We start from the raw sequence: 20,671 nt of genomic DNA on the forward strand, positions 1-20,671 counted from the left end.
GACAGAGACAAAGCAAAATAAAAAAAAATAAATAATAACAAAAAAGGCGAAAAATGATAGGTTAAAATGTTTAGTGTTGCCTTATTCTCCTAACTTGGCTCATAAAAGGCAGGTACCAAAAAACAATGCGTTTGATGTTGTGTTCCAGTACAGTAACACTATCAGTAAGAATTTACAAGTAGGCAAACAGCAACGCCACCCCTTGTCCAGCAAGGTAGTGCCAGGAAAACAGACAAAAAAAGTTTAGGTGCATTACACATGACAGCTAGAGACTGAATGTGACCAAATGTGGCCTTTTTTGTCTTTTCCTCGCACTACCTCACTGGAGGGGGGATGCTAGTTCATGTATGGCCGGGTGGTGATGGGAATGGATGAAGGCACCAAGTATATGTACATGTGTATATATGTATATGTCTGTGTATGTATATGTATACGTATGGATGTTTATGTATATACATGTATATGTGTGTGAGTTGGGCCATTCCTCGTCTGTTTCCTTGCGCTACCTCACTGACCTGGGAGAGAGCAATTAAGTATAATAATAGGGTAAGAGAGATGTGTGGTAATAAAGAGTGTGGTTGAAAGGGCAGAAGAGGGTGTTTTGAAATGGTTTGGTCACATGGAGAGAATGAGTGAGGAAAGATTGACCAAGAGGATATATGTGTCAGAGGTGGAGGGAACGAGAAGTGGGAGACCAAATTGGAGGTGGAAAGATGGGGTGAAAAAGATTTTGAGTGATCGGAGCCTGAGCATGCAGGAGGGCGAAAGGCGTGCAAGGAATAGAGTGAACTGGAATGATGTGGTATACTGGGGTCAACATGCTGTCAATGGATTGAACTAGGGCATATGAAGCGTCTGGGGTAAACCACGGAAAGATCTGTGGGGCCTGGATGTGGAAAGGGAGCTGTGGTTTCGGTGCATTATACATGACAGCTAGAGACTGAGTGTGAACAAATGTGGCCTTTGCCGTCTTTTCCTAGTGCTACCTTGTGCACATGGGGGAGAGGGGTTGTTATTTCATGTGTGGTGGGGTGGCAATGGGAATGAATAAAGGCAGACAGTATGAATTATGTACATGTGTATATGTATATATATATATATATATATATATATATATATATATATATATATGTCTGTGTGTGTATATATATATATGTATACGTTGAGATGTATAGGTATGTATATTTGTGTGTGTGGACGTGTAGGTATATACATGTGTATGTGGGTGGGTTGGGCCATTCTTTCGTCTGTTTCCTTGCACTACCTCAGTAATGCGGGAGACAGCGACAAAGTAAAATAATAAATAAAATAAAATATATACATGGTTGCGAGGCGTTGGCTATAGATAGAGTTGTGCAGAGAAAGGTGGATGTGCTGGAAGTGAGATGTTTGAGGACAATATGTGGTGTGAGGTGGTTTTATCAAGTAAGTAATAATAGGGTAAGAGAGATGTGTGGTAATAAAAAGAGTGTGGTTGAGAGAGCAGAAGAGGGTGTTTTTGAAATGGTTTGGTCACATGAAGAGAATGAGTGAGGGAAGATTGACTAAGAGGATATATGTGTGGAGGGAACGAGGAGAAGTGGGAGACCAAATTGGAGGTGGAAAGATGGAGTGAAAAAGATTTTGAGTGATCGGGGCCTGAACATGCAGGAGGGTGAAAGGCATGCTAGGAATAGAGTGAATTGGAATGATGGGGTATACTGGGGTCGACATGCTGTCGATGGATTGAACCAGGACATGTGAAGCGTCTGGGGTAAACCATGGAAAGTTCTGTGGGGCCTGGATGTGGAAAGGGAGCTGTGGTTTCAGTGCATTATACATGACAGCTAGAGACTGAGTGTGAACGAATGTGGCCTTTGTTGTCTTCTCCTAGCACTACCTCATGCACATAAGGGGGGAAGGGGTTGTTATTTCATGTGTGGCAGGGTGGCAATGGGAATGAATAAAGGCAGGCAGTATGAATTATGTACATGTGTATATGTCTGTGTGTGTATATATATGTATACGTTGAGATGTATAGGTATGTATATACATGTGTATGTGGGTGGGTTGGGCCATTCTTTCGTCTGTTTCCTTGCGCTACCTCGCTAATGTGGGAGACAGCGACAAAGTAAAATAAAAAATAAATAAATATATGGGATTCACCCTATTCCTTGCACGCTTTTCACCCTCCTGTATGTTCAGGTCTCAATTGTTCAAAATCTTTTTCACTCCATCCTTCCACTTCCAATTTGGTCTCCCGCTTCTCCTCGTTCCCTCCACCTTTGACACTCCCAGATATCTAAAACATATCATTTCCTTCAGTTTTTCTCCATTCAAACTTACCTCCCAATTAACTTGTCCCTCAACCCTACTGAACCTAATAACCTTGCTTTTATTCACATTTATATATGGATTTAGCAGTGGATGGAACCATGGAAGTGGAAGTGAGTCACAGGGTGGGGGAGGGAGTAAAGGTTCTGGGAGTGTTGAAGAAAGTGTGGAAGAAGAGAACATTATCTTGGAGCAAAAATGGGTATGTTTGAAGCAATAGTGGTTCTAACAGTGTTATATGGTTGAGAGGCATGGGCTATAAATAGGGTTGCGTGGAGGAGGGTGGATGTGTTGGAAATGAAATGTTTGAGGACAATATGTGGTTTGAGGTGGTTTGATTGAGTAAGTAATGACAGGGTAAGAGAGATGTGTGGTAATAAAAAGAGTGTGGTTGAGAGAGCAGAAGAGGGTGTGTTGAAATAGTTTGGTCACATGGAAAGAATGAGTAAGGAAAGATTGACAAAGAGGATATGTGAGTCAAAAGGAGAGGGAACAAGGAATGGCCCAACCCACCCACAAACACATGTATATACATAAACACCTACACATGCACATATACATATATATACATACACAGACATACATATATACACATGTACATATCCATACTTGCTGCCTTCAAGCATTCCCATCACCACCACGCCACACACAAAATAGCAGCAAGGCAGTGCCAGGAACAGACAAAATGCCGACATTCATTCACACTCAGTCTCTAAGTGTCACGTGTAATGCATCAAAACCACAGCTCCCTTTCCACATCCAGGCCCCACAGACCTTTCCATGGTTTACCCCAGACGCTTCACATACCCTGGTTCAATCCATTGACAGCACATCGACCCTGGTATACCACATCGTTCCAGTTCACTCTATTCCTTGCCACCTTTCAACCTCCTGTATGTTCAGGCCCTGATCGCTCAAAATCTTTTTCACTCCATCCTTCTACCTCCATTTGGTCTCTTGTTTCTCCATATATATATATATATATATATATATATATATATATATATATATATATATATATATATATATATATTTTTGCTTTGTCGCTGTCTCCCGCGTTTGCGAGGTAGCGCAAGGAAACAGACGAAAGAAATGGCCCAACCCACCCCCATACACATGTATATACATACGTCCACACACGCAAATATACATACCTACACAGCTTTCCATGGTTTACCCCAGACGCTTCACATGCCCTGATTCAATCCACTGACAGCACGTCAACCCCGGTATACCACATCGCTCCAATTCACTCTATTCCTTGCCCTCCTTTCACCCTCCTGCATGTTCAGGCCCCGATCACACAAAATCTTTTTCACTCCATCTTTCCACCTCCAATTTGGTCTCCCTCTTCTCCTCGTTCCCTCCACCTCCGACACATATATCCTCTTGGTCAATCTTTCCTCACTCATTCTCTCCATGTGCCCAAACCATTTCAAAACACCCTCTTCTGCTCTCTCAACCACGCTCTTTTTATTTCCACACATCTCTCTTACCCTTACGTTACTTACTCGATCAAACCACCTCACACCACACATTGTCCTCAAACATCTCATTTCCAGCACATCCATCCTCCTGCGCACCACTCTATCCATAGCCCACGCCTCGCAACCATACAACATTGTTGGAACCACTATTCCTTCAAACATACCCATTTTTGCTTTCCGAGATAATGTTCTCGACTTCCACACATTCTTCAAGGCTCCCAGAATTTTCGCCCCCTCCCCCATCCTATGATCCACTTCCGCTTCCATGGTTCCATCCGCTGCCAGATCCACTCCCAGATATCTAAAACACTTTACTTCCTCCAGTTTTTCTCCATTCAAACTCACCTCCCAATTAACTTGACCCTCAACCCTACTGTACCTAATAACCTTGCTCTTATTCACATTTACTCTTAACTTTCTTCTTTCACACACTTTACCAAACTCAGTCACCAGCTTCTGCAGTTTCTCACATGAATCAGCCACCAGCGCTGTATCATCAGCGAACAACAACTGACTCACTTCCCAAGCTCTCTCATCCCCAACAGACTTCATACTTGCCCCTCTTTCCAAAACTCTTGCATTCACCTCCCTAACAACCCCATCCATAAACAAATTAAACAACCATGGAGACATCACACACCCCTGCCGCAAACCTACATTCACTGAAAACCAATCACTTTCCTCTCTTCCTACACGTACACATGCCTTACATCCTCGATAAAAACTTTTCACTGCTTCTAACAACTTGCCTCCCACACCATATATTCTTAATACCTTCCACAGAGCATCTCTATCAACTCTATCATATGCCTTCTCCAGATCCATAAATGCTACATACAAATCCATTTGCTTTTCTAAGTATATATCTATATATATAGGGGATAGGGGATTAAGAATACTTCCCACGTATTCCCTGCGTGTCGTAGAAGGCGACTAAAAGGGGAGGGAGCGGGGGGCTGGAAATCCTCCCCTCTCAATTTTTTTTAATTTTCCAAAAGAAGGAACAGAGAAGGGGCCAGGTGAGGATATTCCCTCAGTGGCCCAGTTCTCTGTTCTTAACGCTACCTCGCTAACGCGGGAAATGACGAATAGTTTGAAAAAAAAAAAAAAATATATATATATATATTTTTTTTTTTCCGGTCTCCCGCGTTTGCGAGGTAGCGCAAGGAAACAGACGAAAGAAATGGCCCAACCCACCCCCATACACATGTATATACATACGTCCACACACGCAAATATACATACCTACACAGCTTTCCATGGTTTACCCCAGACGCTTCACATGCCCCGATTCAATCCACTGACAGCACGTCAACCCCGGTATACCACATCGCTCCAATTCACTCTATTCCTTGCCCTCCTTTCACCCTCCTGCACAGACATATACATATACATATACATATACATACATTGACATATATATCCTGTGTCTACCTTTTGTCAATCATTCTCTCTATATGTCCATACCATTTCAACACACCCTTTTCTGCTCTCTCAACCACACTCTTTTTATTTCCACACATCTTTCTTACCCTTTCACTTCTTACTCGATCAAACCACCTCATACCACATATTGTCCTGAAACATTTCATTTCCAACACATCCACCCTTCTCCGTACAACCTTATCTATAGCCCATGCCTTACAACTATATAATATTGTTGGAACTACTATTCCTTCAAACATACCCATTTCTGCTCTCTAAGATAACATTATCTCTTTCCATACATTCTTCATTGCTCCCAGAACCTTCACCCCCTCCCCCACTCTGTGACTCACTTCCACTTCCATGGTGCCATCTACTGCTAAGTCCACTCCCAGATATCTAAAACACTTCACTTCCTCCAATTTTTCTCCATTCAAACTTACATCCCAATTAGCACGTCCCTCAACCCTACTGAACCTAATAACCTTGCTCTTATTCATATTTACTCTCAACTTTCTCCTTTCACACACTTTTCCGAATTTGGTCACCAACTTCTGCAGTTTCTCACTCGAAATCAGCCATTAGAGCTGTTTCATCAGCAAACAACTGACTCACTTCCAAGCCCTCTCTTCCCCAACAGACTGCACACTCACCCCTCTCTCCAAAATTCTTGCATTTACCTCCCTAACCACCCTATCCATAAACAAATTAAACAACCATGGGGACATCACACACACCCCTGCTGCAGACCGACATTCACTAGAAACCAATCACTCTCCTCTCCTCCTACTTGTACACATGCCTTACATCCTTGGTAAAATCTTTTCACTGCTTCTAGTGACTTGCCTCCCACACAGTATACTCTTAAAACCTTCCACAAAACATCTCTATCAACCCTATCATATGCCTTTTCCAGATCCATAAATGCTACATACATATCCACTTGTTTTCCTAAGTATTTCTCACATATATTCTTCAGAGCAAACCCCTGATCCACACATCCTCTGCCACTTCAGAAACCAAACTGCTCTTCCCCAATCCGATGCTCTGTACATGCCTTCACCCTCTCAATCAATACCCTCCCATATAATTTCTCAGGAATACTCAACAAACTTATACCTCTATAGTTTGAACACTCACCTTTATCCCCTTTGCCTTTGTACAATGGCACTATGCATGCATTCCACCAATCTTCAGGCACTTCACCATGATCCATACATACATTGAATATCCATACCAACCAATTAACAACAGTCACCCCATTTTTTAATAGATTCCACTGTAATACCATCCAAACCTACTGCTCTGCCGGATTTCACCTTCCACAAAGCTTTCTCTACCTCGTCACCAAATCATTCTCCCTACACCACCCCAACCAAAACACCTTATATCTGCCACTCTATCATCAAACACATTCAACATACCTTCAAAATACTCACTCCATCTCCTCACTCCATCACTATCTGTTATCACTTCCCCACTTGCTCCCTTCACCAATGTTCCCATTTGTTCTCTTGTCTTATGCATGTTATTTACCTCTTTCCAAAACATCTTTTTATTCTCCCTAAAATGTAATGATACTCTCTCACCCCAATTCTCATTTGCTCTCTTTTCAACTCTTACACCTTTCTCTTGACCTCTTGCAACTTCTTTTAAAACATCTCCCAGTCATTTGCACTACTTCCCTGCAAATATCAAATATCATCCAAACGCCTCTCTTTTCTCTTTCACTAACACTCTTACTTCTTCGTCCCACCACTCACTACCCTTTCTAATCTGCCCACCTCCCAACTTATATTTACATTTTTATTTATTTATTATACTTAACTGTTGTCTCCCGCATTAGCGAGGTAACACAAGGAAACAGATGAGGAATGGCCCAGCCCACATACACATGTTTATACATAAACGCCGACACACGCACGTATAAATAAGTATACATTTCAACATATACATACATATGCATACACACATACACATCCGCACTTGCTGCCTTCATCCATTCCCATTTCCACCCTACCACACGTGAAATAGCATCCCCCCTTGAGCGAGGCAGTGCCAGGAACAAACAAAAAAAGGCCAAATTCATTCACACTTAGTCTCTAGCTCTCATATGTAATTAACCAAAACCACAGCTCGCTTTCCACATCCAGGACCCATAAAACTTTCCATGGTTTACCCCAGATGCTTCACATGCCCTGGTTCAATCCACTGACGGCTCGTTGATCCCGGTATACCACATCATTCCAAGTCTTTCTATTCCTTGCATGCCTTTCACACTCCTGTATGTTCAGGCTCTGATCGCTCAAAATCCTTTTCACTCCATCCTTCCACCTTCAGTTTGGTCTCCTGCTTCTCCCCCTTCCCTCCACCTCTGACACATATATCCTCAGTTAATCTTTCCTCATTCATTCGCTCCATGTGTCCAAACCATTTCAACACACCCTCTTCAACTCTCTCATCCACACTCTTTTTATTACCACACATCTCTCTTACCCTTTCATTACTTAATCAAACCACCTCACACCACATACTGTCCTCAAACATTTCATTTCCAACACATCCACCCTCTTCCGCACAACCCTATCTATAGTCCATGCCTCACAACCATATAACGTTGGAACCATTATTCCTTCAAACATACCCATTTTTGCTCTCCAAGATAACGTCCTCGCCTTCCTTACATACTTCAACTCTCCCAGAACCTTTGCTCCCTTCCCTACCCTGTGACTCACTTCCACTTCCATGGTTCCATCTGCTGCCAAGTCCACTCCCAGATATCTAAAACACTTTACTTCCTCCAGTTTTTCTGCACTCAAACTTACCTCCCAATTAACTTGTCCCTCAACCCTACTGAACCTAATAACCTTACTCTTTATATTTACTCTCAACTTTCTTCTTTCACACATTTTACCTCTCTCTCTCTCTATTTATTATACTTTGTCACTGTCTCCCACGTTGGCGAGGTAGCGCAAGGAAACAGAGAAAAGAATGGCCCAACCCACCCACATACACATGTATATACATACAAGCCCACACACACACATATACATACCTATACATTTCAACTTATACATACTTATACATACACAGACAATACATACTTATACATACACAGACGTATACATATATACACATGTACATAATTCATACTTGCTGCATTCATTCATTCTCATTGCCACCCTGCCACACATGAAATGACACCCCCTCCCCCCGCAAGTGCGCGAGGTAGCGCTAGGAAAAGATAACAAAGGCCACATTTGTTCACACTCAGTCTCTAGCTGTCATGTATAATGCACCGAAACCACAGCTTCCTTTCCACATCCAGGACCCACAAACGTTTCCATGGTTTATCCCAGATGCTTCACATCCCCTGGTTCAATCCAATGACAGCACGTCGACCCAGGTATACCACATCGTTCCAATTCTTTCTATTCCCTGCATGCCTTTCACCCTCCTGCATGTTTAGGCCCCGATCACTCAAAATCTTTTTCACTGTATCCTTCCACCTCCAATTTGATCTCCCACTTCTCGTTCCCTCCACCTCTGACACATATGTCCTCTTTGTCAATCTTTCCTCACTCATTCTCTCCATATGACCAAACCATTTCAATACACCCTCTTCTGCTCTCTCAACCACACTCTTTTTATTACCAAACATCTTTCTTACCCTTTCATCACTTGATCAAACCACCTCATACTACATATTGTCCTCAAAACATCTCATTTCCAACACATCCACCCTCCCCTGCACCCTATCTACAGATAAATACACACACCTCGCTGAAAGGTGGGGGGAATGCTATTTCCTGGCATGGTAGCGACAGGAATGGATGAAGGCAAGCAAGTATGAATATATATATGTTGATATGTATATGTATGTGTATTTGTGTGTATAGGCATTTATGTATATATATATATATATTTTTTTTGGTTTGTCGCTGTCTCCCACGTTTGCGAGGTAGCGCAAGGAAACAGACGAAAGAAATGGCCCAACCCACCCCCATACACATGTATATACATACGTCCACACACGCAAATATACATACCTACACAGCTTTCCATGGTTTACCCCAGACGCTTCACATGCCTTGATTCAATCCACTGACAGCACGTCAACCCCGGTATACCACATCGCTCCAATTCACTCTATTCCTTGCCCTCCTTTCACCCTCCTGCATGCTCAGGCCCCGATCACACAAAATCTTTTTCACTCCATCTTTCCACCTCCAATTTGGTCTCCCTCTTCTCCTCGTTCCCTCCACCTCCGACACATATATCCTCTTGGTCAATCTTTCCTCACTCATTCTCTCCATGTGCCCAAACCATTTCAAAACACCCTCTTCTGCTCTCTCAACCACGCTCTTTTTATTTCCACACATCTCTCTTACCCTTACGTTACTTACTCGATCAAACCACCTCACACCACACATTGTCCTCAAACATCTCATTTCCAGCACATCCATCCTCCTGCGCACAACTCTATCCATAGCCCACGCCTTGCAACCATACAACATTGTTGGAACCACTGTTCCTTCAAACATACCCATTTTTGCTTTCCGAGATAATGTTCTCGACTTCCACACATTCTTCAAGGCTCCCAGAATTTTCGCCCCCTCCCCCACCCTATGATCCACTTCCGCTTCCATGGTTCCATCCGCTGCCAGATCCACTCCCAGATATCTAAAACACTTCACTTCCTCCAGTTTTTCTCCATTCAAACTCACCTCCCAATTGACTTGACCCTCAACCCTACTGTACCTAATAACCTTGCTCTTATTCACATTTACTCTTAACTTTCTTCTTTCACACACTTTACCAAACTCAGTCAGCAGCTTCTGCAGTTTCTCACATGAATCAGCCACCAGCGCTGTATCATCAGCAAACAACAACTGACTCACTTCCCAAGCTCTCTCATCCCCAACAGACTTCATACTTGCCCCTCTTTCCAAAACTCTTGCATTCACCTCCCTAACAATGTATATATATCTGTATATATATATATATATGTGGTGTGAGATGGTTTAATCGAGTAAGTAATAATAGGGTAAGAGAGATGTGTGATAATAGGAAGAGTGTGGTTGAGAGAGCAGAAGAGAGTGTTTTGAAATGGTTTGGTCACATGGAGAGAATGGGTGAGGAAAGATTGACCAAGAGGATATATGCGTCAGAGGTGGAAGGAACGAGAAGTGGGAGACCAAATTGGAGGTGGAAAGATGGAGTGAAAAAGATTTTGAGTGATCAGGGCCTAAACATGAAGGAGAGAGAAAGGTGTGCAAGGAATAGAGTGAATTGGAACGATGTGGTATACCGGGGTCGACGTGCTGTCAATGGATTGAACCAGGGCATGTGAAGCGTCTGGGGTAAACCATGGAAAGTTCTGTGAGGCCTGGATGTGGAAAGGGAGCTGTGGTTTCGGTGCATTATTACATGACAGCTAGAGACTGTGTGAACCAATGTGGCCTTTGTTGTCTTTTCCTAGCGCTACCTCGTGCACATGAGGGGGAGGGGGTTATTATTTCATGTGTGGCGGGGTGGCAATGGGAATGAATAAAGGCAGACAGTATGAATTGTGTACATGTGTATATATGTATATGTGCGTATGTGGACGTGTATGTGGGTGGGTTGGGCCATTCTTTCGTCTGTTTCCTTGCGCTACCTCGCTAACACGGAAGACCGACAAAGCAAAAATGAAAAAAAAAATCTGTATATGAGTGGTTGGGCACTAACTTGCTGATGCAGGAAACAGCAATTAAGTATAGTAATAATAATAGTTCTGTAATACAATTAGACTGTGCCACTGAACCTTGAGTCTCGGTTGTACAACATGTCATTTGGCTGCATTTTGGGTCACCACAGGAATAACTTCAGGTATCTAATGTTAGTCTGCTGACCAAACCTGACCTCACACTCCCCATCCACTTTGATGATCATGGAAAAAATTACCAAGCTAATCTCCTGAACTAACCAGTCATGAAAGATATTTTCCCAACATCTGGCCCTTTAACACTGATTGTAACCCTTGATAAGACACTTGCGACTCCATGAGCTCTCCAAGACCCTCTGTGATTAGGCTTCCAACCCTTAATGGGTCAACCCCAGGTTTGGGAATCACTGACCTAGGCCATGTTGTGTGAGTTCAGGGCGTAGCATGGAAGAATTTTTGGGTCCGTAACCATGCTGTGGATGAAATAGGATGTTGTGTTTGATTTTATTGTGGATAATTTTTTCACAAGTTGGATACAGATGGTAGCAGTGATATAGGAAGGTAAGAAGAGGGTGAGCTGGGTGGTTTTGGAGGGTTTTAGGATTGGTATTTATGCTGGCAAATTTTCATATATTAGGGATTTTGTGGTGTGGCAAGTAGTAGCTGAAATGATCTCTCATTGCTTTGAATGCAGCTGGATCACAGTGATTTTACATGAAAGTCTATTATGTTGTCAGGGTCTGTAGCAGGAGACTTATTTAATGTTTTAATTGCATTGCATGTATGAGGAGTGAAAGGTGGGTGTTATTATTTCTGGATGGATTTTCAGCAGCTTTTCATGACTTACCTATTCTTGGTTTGTGGCTAATGGTTAAAAAGTGTCTAATAAGTATGTTTGAGTGTTCTTTACGAGAAAGTGTTTCATTGCCATTGGGTCAAGGGTGATTCATAAGTTAGGGCTGGTCTAGCACAATAACGTGTTGATTTTCTTTAATGTATATCAGAGTTTGTTACTATGAGTCTTGTGAATCACTGCATTCTCTGATTTCTACTGATGGTAAGTGATTGGACAATTCTCTCTCTCTCTTGTGAGTCACTTCTTTTTTTTATGTATCATGAAAGCCCCAGTCACAAACTAAAGTCCACAACAAGGCTGGGCCTTAACTGAAATACAGAGACTTATGAAATGTAAAAAGAAAAGCCAAGGGAAAGTATTTAAAATTTTTGGAGGATATGAAAAATGTGTCTTTTAAAATGTGCTAGGTCATAGTTATTGGGAAAGACATGAGAATACAGAGTTCCAAAGCTCTGAGGTTCAGGGAAACAGTCGTCAAAATGGCACCAAACTTGAAAGGCCAATGTACAAACAGTAATCATGTTATGCAGCAGCTTGCCGAATATTGCGTGGTATAGCTATTGGTGGGGGTACACAGGTAGCCAGCTATTGGGAGCAAAAGCCAAAGGAGTACCTATAGAAGAGGGAAAGTGAACCAACATTGTGGCATAGGACGAGAAGGTCAAGCATGGATACAGAGCTAGAACTACCCCATATATGTGAGCAGTACTCCATACGAGGACGAATCAATGCTTTGTATAAACAAAACAACTGTTCAGAAGAAAAGAATTTTTGACATCTAAACTGGACACCCAAATTCTTCGAGGCAGACTTAGCTATTCCCATAATATGGGGTTTCCAAGAAAGATTGGATGTTACAGTAATACCATGTATGTTCATCAAGTCAATAGATGGAATTACAAAACTGTCAAAGGAGAGATGAGAGTTGTAAGGAGTTTTTCATAAAAAGATGGGTAGAAACTGGGTCTTGGAGGCATTAAACATAACTAGATTTCATCTAACTTATTGAGATATCCTGTACAAGTCTGAGTTTATTAAGAAAGCTGGGTCAAGATGAGACGCAGATCGAGGAGAGAAGGAGCAGCATTGAAGGATGAAGATGAATGCAATGTTGAGTTATCAGTACATCAGTGCATTTAATTATTTGTGACAGAAGAAATCATTGAAATAAAAGAGAAAAAGTATAGTGGACAGGACAGAACCTTGAGGGTTGGGAGGATGATCCATCAACAACCACAGAGTTAAGATTGGCCAGAAAGGAAGCTACATATGGAGCAAAGTGCCTCAGGGAGGGAATCCAAAAGAGGGGAGCTTAGAGATGAGACCCCACTGCCACACCCTGTCAAAAACTTTGGATATATCAAGGGCAACTACACAAGATTCCCTAAAATCTTTCAGGGATGATGACCAGACCCTGCTGAAGCCAGGCAAGTGATCAACGAGAAGAATGTGAATTTCAAGGTGTCTATGGATATGGGAGTTGAGGAGGAATTCAAAGACTTTCGAAATGGTAGATGTCAAAGCAATAGGATGATAGTTATTGGGGGCAGAACAATTATCTTAAGGATGGGATTTATCAATACATGCTTCCAAGGAGAAGGAAAAGTTTTGGTTTTTAAACAGAAACAGAACAGACGAGCAAGCACAGGTGCAAGTTCAGAGGCACACTCTTTCAGTACATGGGGATGGATGCCATCAGGACCAAAAGCCTTGCTTGTGTCTAGAGAGGGAGAAGTGCTTTTCAAACAGTCCAAAAAGAGACTATGGGGAAGGGCATAGGAACAGTAAATGGAGCATCAGGGGGCAAAGTCATCCAGTGTGGAGTTAGAGTAGCTGGAACCAAAGAGATTTGCTTTCTCTATGGAAGAAACAGCTATAATACCATCAGAACGGAAAAGTGCAGGAAAGGTAAAGCAACAGTTGTTAGCAATACCCTCAGCTAAAGACCAGAAAGACCTATCAGTGGATGACAAGAGGTTATGGCATCTCCTTGGAATAAAAAACACTTTGCCTCATGGATAACATGCTAGCAATGATTACAGGCAGTTATAAAAGCTGAATGGGAGTCAGAGGAAGGGGAGTTTTTCCAAGCCCGATATGGTTGATCCCTTCCCTGAATCGCCTCAGAACAAGAACAGGTAAACCATGGATTGGATGAAGAGATCATGTTGAAGGTAGAGGGATTAAATGCTTCTATTCCCACAAGAATAACATCTGCTATGCATTTGGCAGACAAAAGCATCATCACATAGGAGACAGTAATTTACCAATGGAAAGTCAGAAAAGAAATTACATAAGTTATTCCAATCAGCTTTGTTGTGGTGACAGTATTACACTTGGGATGAGCTGCTGGAGGGGGAGCTGCCGTTGAAATAGATACCTTATGAGTGTGATCAGATGAACCAACTGAGTTGAGATTGTGTACTTACAGTAAAAAGGAAGAGGTTAAAAACAGATCCAGCATATTAGGAGCATGGTCACAGCAGTCAGGAATTGGGGTAGGGTGGGAGATAATGTGATCCAAACCACTGAGAATGGAGAATGTGAGGGCTTCAAGCTCTCCACCATCCGTATTGGAGGACATGGGGGCTTCAAGCTCTCCACCATCCGTATTGGAGGACATGAGGGCTTCAAGCTCTCCACCATCCGTATTGGAGGACATGAGGGCTTCAAGCTTTCCACCATCCATATTGGAGAATGTGAAGGCTTCAAGCTCTCCACCACCCATATGGGAGGAATTCAACAATTCCCTATTGTGAAAATTGAAATCTCTGGAGTAGAGGATCTCGGCTTGTGGGTGAGGGGATGCCAGTCTCATGGCAGTTTAGACAGCAGAAAAGATGGGACTTAAGGTACTTGAGGCATGCATCAGGTGTGTTGAGCAGACATCAAAGAAAAATAAAACAAGTACAAAATGGATAAGGAACTATGGATGAAAAGAAAGCATATAAAAGAAGAAAAGAATTGTGACACACAAGCAAGAATAAAGGATTTGGATGGGGAAATACAGAGTACAGATGTAGAAATAATCAAATCTCATAGAGGAGCATAAAAACTGAATCAGGAAAAAGTTATGCAAAACATGAAAAGGAATTCAAAGTTACTATTCATATACATGGACAAAGCAAAAAACATGAAAACAAAGATTAGATTATTTAAGAGATTAGCACCAAAACAACCCCCTAGGATATATGTAGGATGTTGAGTGAACAATATAAAATTATCTAATACACACTGAAAGATAAAACTGTTTAACCATTATGATGAAAATGCACTCTTAGATACTGAAATATCATGAGATAACCAGAGCAACTGTGATCTATTCACAGAAAATTCAGCTCTAAAATTGGATGAAATCTTCAAAAAGACAAAAACAGCAGTATATAATAAATACAGATGTTATTATGAAAGCAGAGTCTGAATGAAAGGAGAGTTCCAGACATTCACAAACTGACATATGTAATGCCAGTACAAAAAGGAGGATCCAAGCCAATACCCAGACAATGCAGACTACGTAGTGTGATTCTGTATTTCAAAAATTTTAAAATGGTGATTGAAGGACATTTATGAAACCATTGAAACAAGAACAGCTACATAAACAAATGTCAACATGGATTTGTGCCAGGAAAACATATTCAAACCCAATTTTTAGCTCATTTCAATAATATAGATGATAGTTTAATCCAAAGAAAATATTTTTTATTTTCTACATGCATTTGATGACAAACCACACAATTTTGCCTGAGAAAGAAACTAAAAAAATCATTAAGAGGAATAACTTAAAAGAGTTTCTATTTACCAGAAAGTTCAAAGTGGTTGAAACAGAACCATGCCTGGCATGGATATCATGTCATTTTGGTGAATTTGGTGTCATCAGTAAAGCTCCTCTCTGTACTTTACTTTCTGTCAATGTCTGACATTGTTATTATAAAGAGCATTGGACAAAGCAAAAACATGATAACAAAGATTAGACTCTTTAAGGTAAGAGATAAGTACATCCTGCATATATCTTTGGGATTGTTTTAGTACTTATCTCTTACCTTAAAGAGTCTAACCTTTGTTTTCATGTTTTTTGTTTTTGCTCTTCATAATAATGATGTCAGACAATGACAGAAAGTAAAGGAAGTACAGAGAAAAGCTTTGCTGATGACACCAAATTCACTAAAATGACGGGAACAAAAACTGATCAAAAGGAGAAGCAAAAAGATTCGATACAAAACATACATACGGGCATAAATAAACCTGATGGAGTTTAATGAAGATAGATTTCAGCACAGCAAATAAGTTATTGAATAAGGAAGAATAAATTAGTTATACCATGTAAAGGCCAAACAGAGAAAGTGGGATAATTGTAAAAGATTTGGGTATCATCATAAATGAGAAACTAGGTTTCAGAGAACATATGGAGATGAGAATTGTGGTAAGATTGAGAACTTTCTCCACAAGAGATAGATACCTATCAATGAAAATGTTTGATGTACACATAAGAAGCAAAATTGAATACTGTTGTATGGTTACCAAAATGAATAAAAATCAACAAATTAGAGAATTTTGAAAAACTTCTTGAGTAAAATTGAAGGGATGGAACATATGAACTACCACGAAAGGCTGAATAGCCTAAAAAGAAGAAAGATATATGATAATCTATGCGTGACAGTATAAAAGGAAATGTGTTCAAGCTGAAACCCTCTCAAGGAAGAGACAAATCATTAAGTCTGAGACCTTTATCAGACAAAAATATGACTGCCCAACTGGTTAGTGCTCTGCCAGAAGAAAATATGAAGCATGCTTGGAATAATTAAAGAAACATATAAAAGAATACGTGACATGTGGCTGAAATCAGTCCCAGATGAACTAAGAATAGATAATCATGTACCGCAAATGGTTGCAGAGAATAATAGTCTTATTCATCAAGCAAGATGTGCAGTAAGCACTTGGTGCTAGCCCTGTCATAATGCATAAATTTGTCATACGTATTCATAAATAGGTACTTTCCCATCTATTTGTTTGCTTGCAGAATGTGGTGAATTCTGCTTTTTGACACCTGTTTCAGAGGACATCTGATGGAGAGACTTCTTGGGACTACTCTAACCGATGAGGATGCTCTTGGATGTTACTTTGTTGATGGATGTCCTCAATGGTTCACTGTGTGGCTTATCTGCTGCAGACTCCATTTCCCTAAACTGAACAGCCAGTTTGCTGACAGAGCCCAGTGTAATTGTCATGTGGTCAGAATGCAATCTGTTGAATTCCTAGACAAGTCTGTAGCTTTGTCAGTTGATTAAACAAGGGGCAGTCTCATCATAGAAATTCTCACTTCAAAGTTCATCCTCTCCTGCTACTGAGTGTGGTGCAGCCTTAAAACTGGTTTCACTAATATAGGGGTCCTGGAGTTGAGTAAATTACAAAAAAAATTTGCAATTTTCTTTCTTTGCTCCTGTCATTTTTGATATAATTTCACTTTTTTTTTTTAATCTGACATGCCTGGGTGGAAAGGGTGCTCCTCCTAATAAAAAACAAAATAAACTAAGCTTCTGTCCTTGGAATTATCAAGTGGTCCTTGCAACCAAAGCAAATGTTCTCAAAATCTGTCAGTTTCAGGGATATCTGACTGCTTTTTTCCCCCATTTCCGGGGTCTTCTTTATATCTCTAAGAAAAATTAAGTTTTTACATTTACATTATTCAAATATCCCACTAAGCCATTCAATTTACTTTCTAATTCATAGCTATTCACTAGCTTAGTGGCTTTAAGTCATTTGCTACCTGGAACTCATCATGCGGAGGTTGCTAGTTGTCAAGTTCCTCCTTAACCCACCCGACCTTTATGGGTTAGTTTTTGCTGAATTAACATAAAATCAAGGATTTATTGAGTCTTGTACTCTCTCAGCTGTAGGCACGAGGGATTAAAGTTCAATTCTGTTTCAAATGAATTCAGCTACTGCATATTCACAAATGATTGCAGTTGAAGTCTTTGTTACTGCTCTCTCCATAGTTTGTGTATGACAAGGATACTACACGAGATGAAGCCATTCTGATGGGTTCTTACCTCATTCTTATATCACTTTTTCACATAAAGCTACAACAAAAATGAAATAATACAGTTGCAAGCTGACACACAAACTAATAGACTGGACTCACAGACGGGGAATGAATTTTAAACTCATTTAGGTGCCGTGGTCTGGGTCCACTCCACAAAACCCCTTGGTATGACCTTACTTTCCTATTGTTTTGCCAGCCAGGTCTGAGCACACAGCAGGAATCACTCCCGCACCACTCGATCAAGTGTCACCCATTGCTCATCACAGTGAGGGTTGATGCAGCATCTCTGAATCAGGTGTCTCCCCCAGGCCTTTATCCCATGCCCTTCTTACATGGGATTGCCCCAAGGATCTAAACTCAGGCACTATGCATACATGGCCTTCTGCAACTATGGTTTACAGTAAGTTTTTTTTTTCAGGCCTTATCTTTAATAACTGTATCATCTCATTATACATCCTGTGATCAAACCTTCTAGTGTGGAGTTAAGGGAGTGATCCACTCAGCCTGAAATCATGGGCCTTCTGACCAGAAGACAAACACCAACTAACGTAATATCTTTCCCTAAAATAAGAATTTTTCTCCCAGTGATCTGTCAACCTGAACCTGTGTCTTGTTCTGTCCTCAGCCAGCCATGCATCTAACCCATGAACCCTGACTGAGGTGCTGGATCCCTCAAACACTACAGCTCCCCTTCTCCTCAGGTTTTTTTCTTGGGGATGCGGGCAATGCTGCATCCCTTCTGCAGCAGCATAAAGAGACCAGACAAAGATGCATCTCTCCTACGGAACTCATACCTAATGTCTCCGGAACAGCATAATGGGACATCTGCCTCATATCATCCTTTTTCTAACTCCTGCACCAGCAGAAGCGGCTCACCCCTCAGTGACACTTTCCAGTGCTTTTCAATAAAGTATTGTTGTACACCTTTGTCTCTGTACCCCTGCCTCATTACATAAATAGAGAGAGTAGATAAACACACAACACCCCTGAAACAAGCTTGTACATGGGAACTGTACACTGCCGGACCACAGAAAATGCCAGAAAACAGAAACTAACCCCAAAGTCATACACAGTTGACAACCTGATCTCACAATACTCCATCTTTACAGAAGTACATTTACCTATTTTTTTTTTTTCTTCAGGAACTCCACCTTTTCAAGCAGAGATAATGATTTAAGTTTACACATCAGCACGAGCACCATCCTCTACACCCCTTGGATGGCATCCTGAAGGACTAAAATACAGTTGAATACAGAACATCAACAGGACTGATAATTAGCTCGGCTACAGGATAAACAAATTCTTGACGCCTAACAGTTGCTCATAGCGCCGCCCTGGTGGCATATGAAAAAAAAAAATAATTTGGCAGATTCAAAACGTGCCGGATTAGAGAGGTACAACCTGTACTATAATCCCAGCTCCTTAATAACTATCATATCTACATTCAGGTAATTTTACAGTGTCTGCCAAAGAGATTTTTTGGTGAGCGATATTAGTACGTTCTAAAGAACCTTACTTAACCGAAGGGATTGATAAAAGATCAACCGATTGCATGTATTAGATATTGTATAACTTATGCGGGGTATTACGTGTAGAAATAAGGAAATTAATCATTATTTTGTACCTGAACACAGTGTACATTCGCTCCCGGAGACCATCTTACGCAAGTGATTGGCACGTCATACCTAGTGATGGCGTATATTCCCCACCATCAAGATATGACTGGTGACAATCCTTCAGCAGTGAGCCATTTCAAGTTTAAAAGCCACATACGTAAGGTGGAGGGGATGATGAACGAGTGCAAACCCGATTAGGATAATACAGTGAGCCTCCATTGTACCCTAAGCGACCCAGCAGTGGACGTAAGTTCTATAATAACAACTCCATTCGTCCCTCTGACCTCAACCCCGATGCTCTCATTTGCATATATTCCTCTATCTTACATCTTGCATATAATTTCTCTGCTCATGCGGTATTTACATACGACTCCAGCGTCATTTTCCGGTCTACATCATACATGACCCCGGTCCATCTTCCCTCATAAAACAGACATGTCTGTCTCCTTTAGGCTATATACAACCTCGTACTCCTTGTTATTAACTTCACACTTCACTTTTTAATCCAAATACGACTCAAATATCCCTAAACATACCTAAAAAGGAGGCGTGAAGTGTCTGTTCCGTCGCTTGTACGTGGTGTTGTTGTGTACAAAATCTTCCCGGGCGCCGCCATGATTCCTCAAGAAACATAAGAGCATCGGCTTCCGTCCCTTCACCATTGGTCACTTTACGCCCATTTTTCAAACGATTATTTACATAATACCGGCATTTCTTACAAAATAGAATACCTCAGAATTATTTTTTAAATATATCTTCACTCAAAAAAAATGTACGCCCATAGATGAAAATGTGTTTCTTGAATGCTATATTCTGTTCAAACTCAGAATTTACGAAAGTGTAATTTTCCCCTTTATGTATATATGGCTGATGAAATAATCTGTAACTTTTGATTATCTTCTGTGAAGAGGCATGACCTGTTTATATTGCACCTGCCAAACATTTCTAATTCAATATGTCTAAATTACAAGACATTTTAAGATGCAACCGAATCCAGTATGATAATGATAGGAATGATGGAAGGCAAAATGTTTGTGGAATTATATCAACCAATTATGAAGACTTTAATAACTTATTATCCCATGTTTGAGAAATTATATTAACCAATTATGAAGACATCAATAACTCCTATGATTAGGTTCACCTCAATGTAGGTCTGTATATCACACAGTGGAAAAATATTTTTATCTTGGCATTACGACACAATTTATTTCTGCTGAGTTCCTT

General features: G+C 41.0%; 1 long non-coding RNA gene across 1 annotated transcript in view; it reads right to left on the minus strand.

Annotated features, from left to right (window-relative positions):
* The window catches only part of LOC139746775 (uncharacterized), a 33,511-nt gene extending 13,454 nt beyond the window's left edge, over nt 1-20,057 (minus strand). The window contains exon 1 of the long non-coding RNA XR_011712225.1: nt 19,981-20,057. This is a non-coding gene — a long non-coding RNA (uncharacterized lncRNA). The remainder of the gene's footprint in view (nt 1-19,980) is intronic.
* Between the last annotated feature and the right edge of the window lie 614 nt (nt 20,058-20,671).

Source organism: Panulirus ornatus, chromosome 66 (assembly GCF_036320965.1).
Source record: "Panulirus ornatus isolate Po-2019 chromosome 66, ASM3632096v1, whole genome shotgun sequence".
Classification (NCBI taxonomy): Eukaryota; Metazoa; Arthropoda; class Malacostraca; order Decapoda; family Palinuridae; genus Panulirus; species Panulirus ornatus.